The sequence below is a fragment of the Orbicella faveolata genome, unplaced genomic scaffold (genome assembly GCF_042242905.1).
Source record: "Orbicella faveolata isolate gen_17 unplaced genomic scaffold, um_ofav_v1 contig_3, whole genome shotgun sequence".
Classification (NCBI taxonomy): Eukaryota; Metazoa; Cnidaria; class Anthozoa; order Scleractinia; family Merulinidae; genus Orbicella; species Orbicella faveolata.
The window spans coordinates 22,125,741-22,139,501 of record NW_028301558.1 but is presented as its reverse complement, the minus strand read 5'-3'; the positions used below and the strand labels follow the sequence as shown (position 1 = coordinate 22,139,501).

At 38.2% G+C, this 13,761-nt stretch overlaps 1 pseudogene across 1 annotated transcript; it reads left to right on the top strand.

The window, feature by feature from the left end:
* The first annotated feature begins 8,101 nt into the window (after positions 1-8,101).
* LOC149106882 (microfibril-associated glycoprotein 4 pseudogene) lies at positions 8,102-13,474 on the top strand (annotated as a pseudogene). The gene is made up of 3 exons (XR_016209605.1): positions 8,102-8,264; positions 8,956-9,336; positions 11,163-13,474. The product of XR_016209605.1 is annotated as a microfibril-associated glycoprotein 4 pseudogene (transcript).
* The last annotated feature ends 287 nt before the right edge of the window (positions 13,475-13,761 follow it).

Genomic DNA, 13,761 nt, shown 5'->3' with positions numbered 1-13,761 from the left:
GTTATTGCAAGTAACCTGTAGAGAAAGCTAATTAGGAGTAATGAAAGATGAAATTTAGAGCATGTCGTGAGCGTAGGACAAAGGACTTGAACGTCTCAGTCCACACTGATTCGAAGCCATCAACTCTCAGATACCGGTGGAGCAACTTTTTTAATTTAACAATTTTTTTATTTCTTTATTATTTACATTGACAATTACGGTTACAAGCATATCTACTAGACGCAAAAACACTAAAAAAAAAAAAACATTAGACAAATAAATAAATAAATAAATAAATGAGAAATACAATAATAATTCATAACACTTACAACAACAATAAGACATACAAATAAAACAGTAGCCAGCGATGAAGGCTGTTAATTGTGCTACTAATGAACTGAATCTTGCACGTATGATATTAATTTTAGAATCCAAACATGCAGGTCCGTTTTAGCAAATGAAACGAAAAATAATGTATGCCGTTACATGCTCGTGAAGAAAAAACTAAATATTTTAAAGCTTGGTGAAATTAATAAACTCGGGTTCCCTTAAGGTTACAGTATACCTTCGGATCGGCAATTTTCTTAAAATTTGGATTTTTGGGTTAAAGTAGTGGTCGAAGAATAATCTCTAATTTCTGAAAAAAAATTTTGAAAAAGGCTAAATATTGGCGGAGAAATGGCGGTTTTACGTTTTCACCCGAAGTAAAAGTTTACCTCTTGATTGACAGCTCTATGGTGCGTATGCACTCAACCGAGACGATTTTCGCGGGAATTACCTGTATGGATGTCACGAATTGACTACCCAGTTGATCAGCATTGTTGTTCTGACTACCCAGCATTTTTGGTATTAGGTGTAACTCTATTAAGTTATAATTAGACATAGACCACGTTGAAACCATGGACCAGTTCGAAAAAGCGAAAACAGCGAAGAACGAACGAAAATACACCAATGAGTGAAGAAGCGAAAGTTCGCCACGCGGATGAAGCTATAGCTATCGTATAGGGCGGGCAAAATATTCGTGGTAAGAGAAAAGAAAGGTTCTGTAAAAATTTCGGAACTTGACAGCAATAACAGGGATGCTGACAGAGACTCTTCTGATGAGTTCGATATCGACGAATCGCCGGACTCATTGAGACCATTTGAAATATTATCCATGCACAGTTGACCACACACACTACAGTTGCTCCCCGCGCTTTCTTTTGTTTGTTTTCTTCGCTCAGCCACTCTAGCGTTCGTATCCTTTTTAGTCTTCCCCATTTTGCCAGACCAGCTTCAAGAAAAACCAAGCGACAGAAAAATTACCTCTCCGCCTTCGGTTCCTTGAGCGCATTGCGAAACACAAAAGTTTTTTAGAGATTCGCGCATAAATTTCACCAGGAGGTTAACGGTAGTAAACTTTCCCTGCACGGATTGTCTCAGTTATCTGAGAACCCAGCTGAAGGCGTTTGTGGGCGGAGTTTGTTTGCGAAGCAGAAGATTTTTCTTAGCGCTGTTTTCTCGAATAAATTTTTTCAATTGAAGCAGACACTTTAAAGAGTTATAACTCAAAGGGAATTTGTTCAATTGCTCTCAAATTTGGACAGTAGCTAGTTTCACATATAAACTAAAAAAGTGTATCTGGGAATTGTTAATTTCGAAATACCTTTTCTTCGAGCGCGATTTTTGTACGATTACTCCACATTTTTTTAATCCTATTTCGAAAATGTTCTGTAACTCTTTACTGCAATTGAGTATGTCAAAACGCAGACACTTTTTTTAAGCGCTTTGGGCCCTGAAACCGAGGAAAAAATTAAATTGGCGAAAACCGAAATTCGCTTTGACTTGTAGCTTTCGAAAGGTGATTCGGGCGCTCGCATTTAGTGGTCGTGAAAAATTCGACAATTCATTTTATCTCAAAATTCTTGGTATAGTTTGATAGCCAGCTCTATAAGCTTTAATCTGATATAGGGGTTTAGGTATCTACAGCTTAAACTGCACACGCTACATCGCTTGCACGCGAGACACCCCTGAAGGTATACTGTAACCTTAATGTACAGTTTATCCGGCTCTGAACGCTTAAAGAACGCAGATCGCCCATCTTCTTTTGCTTTCTTAAACTTTGGCATCAATTCGTTTCTGCGGTTTACGATTTCTTTTGGTAGGTCTGCCGATGTTCCAAGACCCTTTCCTTTCAGCTTCTTTGCCCTTGACATTACCAACTCTCTATCAGAATATCGCAGAAACCAAGCGATGATCGGTCTTGGCTTATCTTGTGAGGGTTTGAGCCTCCCTATGCGATAGATTCTTTGGTATCCGCCTCACTGGTGTCCAGCTCATTCTGCATAAATCCAACTAACACCTCTTTGACGTTCTCCGCTGTGGTGCCAGATGCTTCTCTGATCCCATAAAAGCGAAGGTTTTCTCGTCGTTGGTACACTTCCATGTAAAGCTTTTCATCCCTCAATGTTTCGATCTCTCCCTGAAGCTTCCTCTCCACCCGCGCCGTTTTTTCTTGAAGATATTTTTCCCAGTGCTTCGTTTTCTCCTTCAAGCTCTCAATTTCAGAGTTCGCAAAAGACATTCCTTCGTCTAACACCTTTAATGATGATGCGGCGTCTTCGCTAAACGATTCAAAGCGTTCGACCTTCTTTTGCAGTCGATTAACCTTTCCGTCGACAACTTTCACGTAGCTTTCAAGATTGTCCAGTTTCTTTTCCATCTTATCAAGTTTCTCTAAAACCAATTCAATCTTGGGCATAACTTTTTTAACCACCTCAAGCGTCGCGACAACATCATCGGTTTCGCTTCCAGACTCCGACTCCGTGTGGTCTTTTGGTTTGATTTTCTTTTCCAGCGGGGAAAGAGAATCTTCTTCAGACGATATTGACTCACTTCTCCAAGCCGGTCCAGTTCTTTCTATATGGGTCTTTCGTTTAAACTTTTCTACCTTCTGTGCCATGTAACTAAGGCCATATACAAACTTTTATAACGGAGCTAGCAAGAACACGTCTGGACTCTCGCCATGCTCGACCCAGTCCTACAGGAATGCTATAAGATTATGCCAAGAAACATTGTTGGTCTCTTGCTAATATCACGCAGTTAAAAAGGTGATTGAAAATGTCAATAGACTCTTAAGCGTTAAGCGTTTAATTGATATCGATTCTCACACGTGTAACTCGAAGACAGGTTTGCCTTATTTAATCGAAGAACTTGTGGCTGCAATTTTTTTGTGCAGTTTCCACCATTAAAAACATGTAAAATAAATGAAATTACTCTCTGCCATTCTGAGTGGTTCAATTATAGTTAAGCACAAAGGGTTCCCATTCATGCTGTGAGCTTCATAATTGTGCCGTGAACTTCATTATTATGCTCGGAATTTCGTGAGAAATTGAGAACTTGCAGCATTCTACTGCGTTCAGACCACTACTGTATATGCTGAACCAGCAAATTTTATTTCTATAAGAGTCTTGTGTTTCTGTTCGAAACATTTCAATTCTTTAATGACAATGAATATCAGACTTATTTTTTTTATTAAAGCCTACTGATGAAGGAAGTTGATTTATGGGCCACGGATACGTTTGACGTATTGTTTTGTGTTCAGTCGGCGGGATACTCAGGGAAAGAAATCCCATTTTCGAATTTCATTTAAAAAGATTTCTCTGATGATGAAGAATGACTAACATTACTTCTCTTTGATATGGTAATTATGGTTGGTCATAATGCAGCAACTTCCGCATGAATCAAAAATTAAGTAAGTTAAATTTGAGAAGATTACCTGTCGAGGTATGTGTCTGTTGGGTTTAGATTATCTGTATTTTATGACTTTCGCAGTAAGGATTGCTGTTAGTTAGATAGAGGTTTACAGCAGACAGGTGCAAAATTATGTCCCTCTAGGATCAACAAACTAAATTTCAGTGTTAAACAATGTTTGTTTAACGAAGGACTCAGTGCCAGTAGAGACATTTACACCGATACACTGCTTTTTCTTCCAACAGCTTTGGATTAAATAAATGCGACTAGAAAATTCACAGGTAGAACAATATGCTGTGCGATTGACTTGCCCACAATTTGCAAAAGCCCAGCTCGAAAAGAGAAAAATTTCCGCGACTATCAAAAGCCGAATGCAAAGGGTATCATGTAGAGGAACGTAAGATTTTGAGAAAGAAGAGTTAAACGAAGAACTAGTGGAGTCAAAGAAGGTTGATCGAGGTTCATCTGGAGTTGTATAGCCAATTTCAAAAGAAAACGTAGAAATCATAAGACAATAGTTGACAAAAATGTTTTAACAAAATCTAGTTTTAGTATATAGTGGATCCACGTGGTCAAGATGGCGGGTCGGTCGAGTTTTGCGAGCTCTCTTACATTTTATTTAATAATATGTTTACTCCTTGCTCAAGTCTCGAAGTTTTGCCCTCAAGGAACCCAACACAGTAACCTTCAAATTCTTATGGCTACAAAAGACGCAAATGAAGTGAAGCTCAACTACAATAAAAGAAGCAACATCGCTCCCCATTTTTAAAAATCTTCTTAGACTTTATTTTAGAGAGTAGTTTTTATTTTTAATTTTTTATAATTGTAAACGTTAATCTCTATGTATAGAAATTTAATGTAGTCTTAATTTACGCAGGGCCGCTTTTGATACCAGCCAAGTGCTGATTGGGCCACCCTGCCTAAATAAAGTTGACCTTGACCTATACCACACAAGAGCTTTTCGCGCGCTTTGATTGGTTAACGCAGAGGTCATTAGCAAGTACTATTCACCTCCGAGCAGCCGGCGCGAGAGATTTTTAAATTTCCGACCGCTTGTCACACATAAAATAAAGTTTTGGTCCGCTATTTATTCAGCTTGTGTGGTATATACTAAAACAATTATTCACCTCGGTGTCGGTGAATATTAAAGTCAGTGTCGCTTCGCGGTTCGGTAAATATCCACCACTATTCACCTCAACTTCGGTGAATAGTTGTTAAATATTTATTGCGATTGGACAGGCACTAGTCATGATATCAATTTAACCTCCAGGGAAACTAAACACCTTGTAAGTTTTAAAAAAGGTCATCGCAGAATCACGGTAGAATTCAGGGAATATTGAATGACAACGGTGATATAGTTTGTTTATTTTTTTACCACGAAGAAACCAAATTAGTTTGGGCAACTCATGGTATTCCGATCTGGAAAGGAGTAAACCCTGATTCACCATAACCAAGAGATTATAACTTATTCATGAAAGTAAAGCATTTATTTATCTCTTGAACTTGACAATATTAGGCAATCCGTTAAACATTCCATCAAATTCATCAAAACAGGGACTTCTGCTCTAATTTAACCTCTCCCAGTCAAAAGTGAGAAACACATTCGTTCCTCACGGAACGAATAGAAAACCGATTTTTTTTCCTTATCCACTAGCTTTTCAAGAACTCGTATAAACTAACCTGACGGTTCAGTGAATCTTCGAAAAGAGTTTATAGGCCTTTAGGAAAACTGCCAGAACTTTCTCTTTTCGGAGACGCTTTTTTTCGATTTACACTCAAGTTTTTTAGCTAAACGAACTTGGGAAAGTGGGTTTTCAGTCTTACTTTAGAGCCCAGTGTCATGACGCCCAATTTGTTAGATCATAAATGATTTATACCGCTGTCAAAATTTCCCGAAATTGAGAGTTGTCCTTCCAAAACAAAAATTAACTGAACCATATTTTACGGGTGACTATAAGAAAATGGCTATTCCAAAGCAAATGACTTAAACTTCCTCGATAGTTTTTTTCATCACATAAGTCTATGCCAAGCAAAGCATCTGTCAGGGCATTGCCAAGGTGGTTAGAATATTATTTTCCCACAAATGCCCAATCATTTATCTTTATGGCAGATATAAAGGTTACCATAGCGACGAGGCACCTGTTAGCTTTGAGAACTTATAATTCAAAAGCGACTCGGTCAACTCCACTGTAGATAAAACTCCTTTGCAAAGTTAAAAAAATCATTTCGTGAATTCACAGTCACCTTTTAAAAATTGTCGAAAATTTAACATGAGCCCCTTGACAGAATATTTTAAATTTTGTAGAAAGTTTTATCTTAACATGTGCCACATTTCAATGTTAAAATGTAAGGATCGCCAAGTCGTTGTTTTAGTAATAAGGTCCTAAGTTAAGTCAAAATTAAAGTGGTGTTAGCAGGTTTTACTGTTCGTATATTAGCCTATTACGTCACAAAGATAACAAAAATGTGTAGGCATTGTTGTGAAACCACTATTGTAACATCACTTGATAAAGATTGGTAGTATTGATCTATCAAAGTGTAACCATTCTTTTTCTGGTTTAACTCTTAATATTTTCCACAACGGGAACACCGCATGTTGCAAACAAACCATAAGAACCAGTGGATGTCGAAGGCACTGTCTGAAATTATTTCACACGCAGACAGGAAAATAAACAAAACGGAGAACACAAAAGGCGGCTCGTTTTACAAAATAAGAAAGCTTTTCACTATTAATTCAAATTTGAATAATGGAAATTTAAGTAGTTCTTACAAACAATGCCCGGAGGTCTTTAACTTTCCAATAAAATATAAACTTACATTTCAACGTCATAGTTTACTGCGGCTGGTGAGCAAGCTGCTTATGCTCATTAACAAGCTGAGCTTTGAAAGACTCCCATTACAGTATCTCGCCCAACTGCTATCTTTCGGTAAGTTTATATTAGCTGTTAATTCTGCTATTTACAAAAATTAACTCATCCACAACGTATGTTGCAAAAAGGTCTTTATAATTCTCGTGCTGTATGATAGTATTTTATATTTTATTACGCGGTGCCGTTAAAAATCGAGGAAGAAGAAAGCATAAGCCAGAAAGGTTAGTGCATCAGAGAACTTTAAAAAACGCCGACTTTCAAGTACCCAAGACAAGTCAGATAAAGCCAATGATTTTTTGGCGGAGCCTATTAATTGAACGATGCCATGTTTGTGTTAATCTCCCCACAGTTAGAAATTGAAAGTCCTGGAAAATGCTGTGGACCGTTCACTGCTTTTTTCTCTTCGCCGGCTTCTTTATGGATCGCGTATCTGCTGGCAAGCAATGCAGAGAGGAACGGAGCATAAATGGGATGGCTTTACAGGGATTCATCTTGAAAAAGTTCTTAGTTAGAGCTCTTCACGAGTGCGATATCAGCTGTGAAACAGAAATCACCTGTCAAAGCTATAACTAGGTCTTAGGGGAAAAGTCGTGCGAACTGAATAACCGCACCAAGGAGGCAAGGCCCGAACATTTTCGCTCAGACCCGGCACGGTTTTACAAACGACGCTTGAGCAACCGGGGTATGCGCAAAAAAAATTGAGAAAGCTTAAACATAGACGTTTTTGAGAGGCGGACATCAACCGGAATTCCAATGCTATCGCCAAAGGAAGAAGATAAAACTTCCAGTTTCCGTCATTGTTTTAAAACTGTCTGTGCTTACGATTTAAGATTAATGCCTAAAATTTCCCCAAATTAATAGAACGTTGTTTTCCCGAAAATTTAATGCTCTTTAATACTCCTGGAGGGCTTTTCCTTCGAGAGAAGAATCTGTATCGAGTGCCAAATTTTAATTGGCCCTATTTGCAACATTTTCGCAAATTTCATCCCTGGAAGTTTCTGGGTAATGGTTCCCTGAAAGTAGTTACTTATTTTATTTCGGTATCCGCGTATCTCGATGAAATGATGAAATTTTCCCCGGTTTTTATCATTTTATTAAAAACAAGATTTCTGTGGGCAGCTATCAGTCTCCATTGACAGAAACACTGTATTTATTATGATGGAGACCAACGTAGTATAATTAGTAAATTTGTATTTTTTTTTCTTTTCTTTTTTTTCGATCAAAGTTCCTCTGGGTTCTATTCCGGAGCTCCCAGCGCATTCATGTCAGGAAATAAAGGCAAGCGAAGGCAAAGACACCATTAGCAGCAAGTACTGGCTGGATCCAACTGCGAATCGAACGGCAGTTTTGGTTTATTGTGACATGGACTTAGAAGGTTACTCACAATCAGCTTTCATGCCATTTCTGTGTTGTTTTTAGTATGACTTGGGTTTTGATTTCGTCGATTTCTTCTCTGTTTAAATAGAAGTAAACTTCTGGACTTTTCTTTGAGTATCACAGCATTTTCATCTACTTTATGACAAAGGTTAAAAAGTTCTTTTTTAATCATTTGCAATGTAGATGTCGATGAATGTATCACCGGCAACCACGACTGCGACGTGAATGCCAACTGCACCAACACTGTTGGCGGACATAACTGCACTTGTAAGGAAGGGTTTACTGGAGATGGTCGCTTGTGTTCAGGTAGACTCATCTTTTCGTGTAAAACTTGGGCAAGCTGTAATAACAGTGTAAAACGTCTGCTATCTCTTGGATAGGATAATCTTTATTTATAATATTTGCTTCATTACATAAGCGATACAGTTTCTGATGGAGCTACAAAAACATTTGTTCTGAATACTGAAAGGGCACAGCATGATTTACTGTCCCAAGGAATTTGAGCCCGAAGTATTAAATACTTTCCGTGTGAGACGCGGGTTTAAAAACTCCAAATTTTACAAAGAATGTATGAAATCAGTATCGCTTTTGCCACCCAGAAAATTTTGCAGTTTTTGAAAGCCAATTTCCTTTCGAATATGGGCTCTATTCAGTCCAACTATCATCTCTTTATTATATGACGGGGAAATTACCTCACTGTGATTGGCTGAAAGCAGACAAATTTATGTGATTACAGTGCTGTGCAACTTAATGCAGGTGCCCTCGTATTTTATTTAGTCATATGATAAATGAGTAGTCGTACAAAAGCTCGTATCACTCGTAATGGAAATCGTAATTGAATATGGATGTTACACAAAAGTAAGTTCGTATCGCCATATTTATGTGCCGTTTTTCCTCGCCATAAACGGCGCCTGCGGGGACTCCGCAAATAAAAAAATTTCTTCCAGGAACAAACTCGCTCCATATTGCAATTTTCATCATTTCTTTTTTCCTGCAGCTTACAGAAACTGCGATGAAATCTACAAATCTGGTGAACGAAAAGACGGTGTGTTCACCATCAAACCTGACAGTTTGCCTGCCTTTGGTGTGTTTTGTGACCAAACAACAGACGGTGGGGGGTGGACAGTATTCCAGAAGAGACTGGACGGTTCTGTTGATTTTTTTCTTGACTGGAGCGATTACAAAGTTGGTTTTGGTGATCTGAATGGTGAATTTTGGCACGGACTGGACAAAATTCACCGCCTGACATCAGATGATAACAGCATGCTGCGTGTGGACTTGGAAGACTTTGAAGGGAATACTGCTTATGCCGAGTATAACAAGTTTGGTGTTATGAGTGAGAATGACAAGTACAAGCTGATCCTCGGTTCTTACTCAGGTGATTCGCTTTGTTTCCTGTCACTATGTTTGTGGTAGCAAGAATTTGTAAATATATCGATGCAGTTAAAAACACATTTAAACGCAAAAAAATCTGATGGGTCAAAACAACAGCTAGGACTGCTGAAAGTTTGAGAAGCGAATCAATTAACACCTTCCACATAAACAAAATCTTAGCAAGCTCATCTCTCGTTCTCGAAGTTTCAAAATGAGACATTCACATTGATTTTTTTTACTCAGTTGTTTCTTTCTTTCTTTCTTTTTTTTTTTTGACAAGACGGATTGTTATTTAAAGACAATGAGCCTTACATTACATTTACATTACATATTTATAATAAAGTTTCCATATAACGCGCGCTCTGATTGGCTGAAACAGCGTGCTTCATCAGAGAACAGAGCACGGGCTGATGACATTAAGCTGGCTTTCAAATTTTTGCTTCGGAATTTTGACAAGTTTGACCTAAATGAAACATCCCCTGTGATTGTGACAAACGCAATGGAAAAGAGCTCTATGTCTACAGTAAATATGGCTCACGAAGACCATTGTTAACAACAGTAGTGTGAAAACTGTACGAAAATGACAAGTTTTGCTAGATTCCCGCCGACAAAACACGTAGCGAAATAAACAAACTCTCAACCTAACCAGTGCTTCGATAAAAGACATTATATTTCCTGCGAAGGCGGAAATTGTACAAAACAACGACAGAAAACAACAATTGAGCTGTCTCTGTTTATAATGAGAAGCTTTATTTTTGTAAAAATGCTCAATTGCTCAAAACAACACTTACATGCAGTGTACTAACGCTCGCTTGTTCTCTGGTCTTCTCAGTGAAGTGAACCGATGTGTGACCAGCTCAAAGCTTGCTCTAAATATTCTCCTCTGTGTTCGGAATAGAACCAGTGGGAGCAGTTTACTCTGTCTAACTTTACGCTAGTTCGGGCAATCTTGCTGCAAGCGGCAGCAAGCCGTAAGCTTAAATAACTGTAGATCCTTTCAAATTCAACTCAGCATTTCGCATTTTCATCCGCAAGCTTTGAGCTCCTGGTTCCGTAATTTCCATCGGAAAAGTGCACGTTTTCATGAGCCACAATACGGCAGGATTCCTATGGACTACAAACCTTAAACCTGCCTTTAGATTCTTATTTGAAAATTAACTAAAAAGCGAACTTTGAAGGCATCGTTCTTCTCTTGAAAGCCGCTCGAAACCACACGAACCTGAAAGCTTAGCTGAAGTCCAGTGTGTGATTGACAGCTGTCGCTTCGTTAGCCAATGAAATTATTTGAACAATTCTAACAAGGATTGTGATTGTCGTATTTTAGCGCGCTTTATCAGAGAACAGAGCACGGTTGACGCCACTTTTATTCGTTTGGAAGATAAAGTTTGGTTTGAAAATTCAGCCGAATGCGTGGGGAAATTATTGGATTCTTTATCATAAAACAAATAAAGAAGCCTCGACTGTGCTCTGTTCTGTTGTAAAGCACTTAGGAAGCGATAGAGCACTCAAGAAGAAGGGAAAAACACTCGACTTCGTCTCGTGTTTTCCCCTACACTTCTTTCGTGCTCTACCGCTTCCTGCGTGCTTTACAACCGCAGAACAGAGCACAGTCGAGGCATCTTTATTTGTTAAATATTGCTTCGTTCCTCGAGATCAAGGAATGTGTCTTGCTCTTCAGGACGCCTTGATCATCATAGCTTTAAAGATCAATGTGTTATTACCATTCCCACTCCCCCGAACACACAAGAGAAAAACTTTCACCCGGACAATTTATTTTCATTGTTAACTTTGTCTTACTTACAATAGTTAATTATTTTTTAATCCAATCAGCTTCAGGAACTGCTGGTGACTCTCTCTCTTATCATAACGGTAAACCGTTTTCAACTCGAGATCAAGATAATGATGATGACCATAACATAGACTGTGCCAAGAGGTTTCAGGGAGCCTGGTGGTACAATAACTGTCACAATTCCAACCTGAATGGCATGTATCATAATAGCTCTCACTCGGCTTATGGCGTTGGCGTGATCTGGTACTACTGGAAGGGACATGAATACTCCCTGAAGAAGACCGAGATGAAAATGAGACCAGTGGATTTCTAAACTTTTCTCTTCAGTTTTGTTTGTGCTAAACACTGACGAATTTTTTAAGCTAAAATGACAAACTTAAGGCAAAAAAACACGTCTAACCGAGAAAAAGGTTGTGTTATACAAGCACGGCTGCGCTTTCCGAAAATAAACACCGCACGTTTATATATTTGAATGTTACTAAGTAAACTTTGAGAGGAGAGAAATGTACCGTGACGTCATCATGAGGCTTATAAGGACATATTAGTGGAAATGCTATAAGCTAATGCTATATTTTGTTTAAAAGGTGCTTGAAAACGTCAACAGACTTATGCTTACAGTTTTGAATCGATAATTATTAATATTGCTTTATTAGTATTTATGCCCATTTTTTGTAAATTATATTCAGTATAGATCAAAGTCAGCGGTGACATCAAAATTTATCTTTAACTAGAAACCCCAAAACAGAGAGAGATCTCTGAGAAATTTCACTGTTTTTACTTTGCTTTAAAACGATGAGAAGTCAAAGACTACTGCAAGGCTGACATAACGTCGTTTATTCAAAACAATATTTCGGCTGGCCAAACCAGCCTTCTTCAGGTTTAGATGCTACCAAATTATAAAAAGTGAAGTTGCAATATTATATAATGGTGGATGTCGTAACACATGTTTCGAAACTAAAAGGAGTGGCGGAAATGAAGAACAAGGCGTTGAGTTCACTGACCGAGTTTTCCTTAAACACAAATCCAAAATGACCGTTGATTGTTGCGTTTTCAAATTCCTCCAGCGTATTGTGGACAGAAAACTTTTGATGCGTTTTCAGAGCGAAAGCTCCGTTTTCAAACTCTTCCAGCGTAGTGTGGACGGGGCATTACCCATCCACGCCGATGAAGAATGACTAATATTACTTCTCTTTGATCTTGTAATTATGGTTGTACATCACAGCCTGACGTTTTGCATGCGGCAACTTCCACTTGAATTAAAAATTCAGTGAGATAAATTTAAGATGATTACCTGTCGCAATATGCGTCTGTCTGTTGGGTCTTAATTATCTCTATTTTAGGCTTTCCCAATTAGGACTGCTGCTAGTTAGTTAAAAGTTTACCGCAGACAGATGCAAAATTATGCCCTCTAGGAGTAAATGTATTAAATATTAAGGTTCAACAAACTAAGTTGCAGTGTTAAATAACTTTTTTAAACGAAGGACTCGATGCCAGAAGAGACACTCACACAATTTACTGGGTTTTTTAACCAGCTTTGGAGTAAATAACTGCAACTAAACATTTAGAGGCGGCGCAATAGGCCATGCAATAGACTTGCCCGCAAGCCAATTTGCGAAAGCAGAGCCGGGAAAGAAAAAAATTCCGCTTACTCAAAACCCGAATGCGAAGGGCGCGATGTAGAGGTGTGTAGGATTTTGAGGAAGTCGAATTTTCCAAAGAACTTATGGAGTCAAGGAGGGTTCAAATAGAGCTGTTTAGCCAAATTAACGCAGTCTATTTTCATAAAACATTCCGTTGTGCAATTCTGCTTTAACCAATGATGTTTGGTCTGGAGATCAGGCCAAATATGTTTTTTTCTAATTTTTTTTCAAAAAAACCAAAGACTGGATGGGTAACAATTTCTAAAACGAGATTTGAACAGACTTACAAAGATTGTACTGTAATTCTCGCGTATTCAATAATGATTAAAGAAGATGTTGAGCTAAATGAAAGCACACTTTTTCCTTTACGCTGATTGCATAACATTTGCCGGTGGTAACGAGGTGAAAAAATAATCCGAATGTGATGCATGTAAATACTGGGAAGTCAACAACAAGACGTTTACAAGTTTACGACTATGTTTCCTGCTGCGTTTCAACGCATTGATGTTTTGTAATTTCGTTGGGAACAGAATTCCTTTTTCCAGGTTATGTCTAGCTGACGTAGAAGGCATCCCCCTTTTTTTCGATTACATACATACATATACAATCTTTATTTAAGCACGGTGAAAATTTCGTAAACTGAAAACTACTGAATACATTTAATGCCTAATGTCTAATATAATAAAAAATAATTAAATAAAAAAGCTGCTTTCCACGAATGCCGTTCCTTATACATCTTCTTTGAGTAGGCGTTTAAATTGCCTCAGGGACTCTGCTTCCCGTTCAGTCGAGAGGAAGGCTGTTCCAAAGAATGGCGCCTCAATAGCTAAAGCTATTTTAAAAAACGTTTCTGCGCGGCAATAGAACTATTGTTATGATAGTTTGTGCGCGGTAGTGAACAAGAGAAATGCGAGTCTTGCTATCAGTATGATGCGCGCTAGTAATTTTATTTAAGTCTTGAAACGTGTGAAGAAATCATTAATTATAAAAGACTTACGCC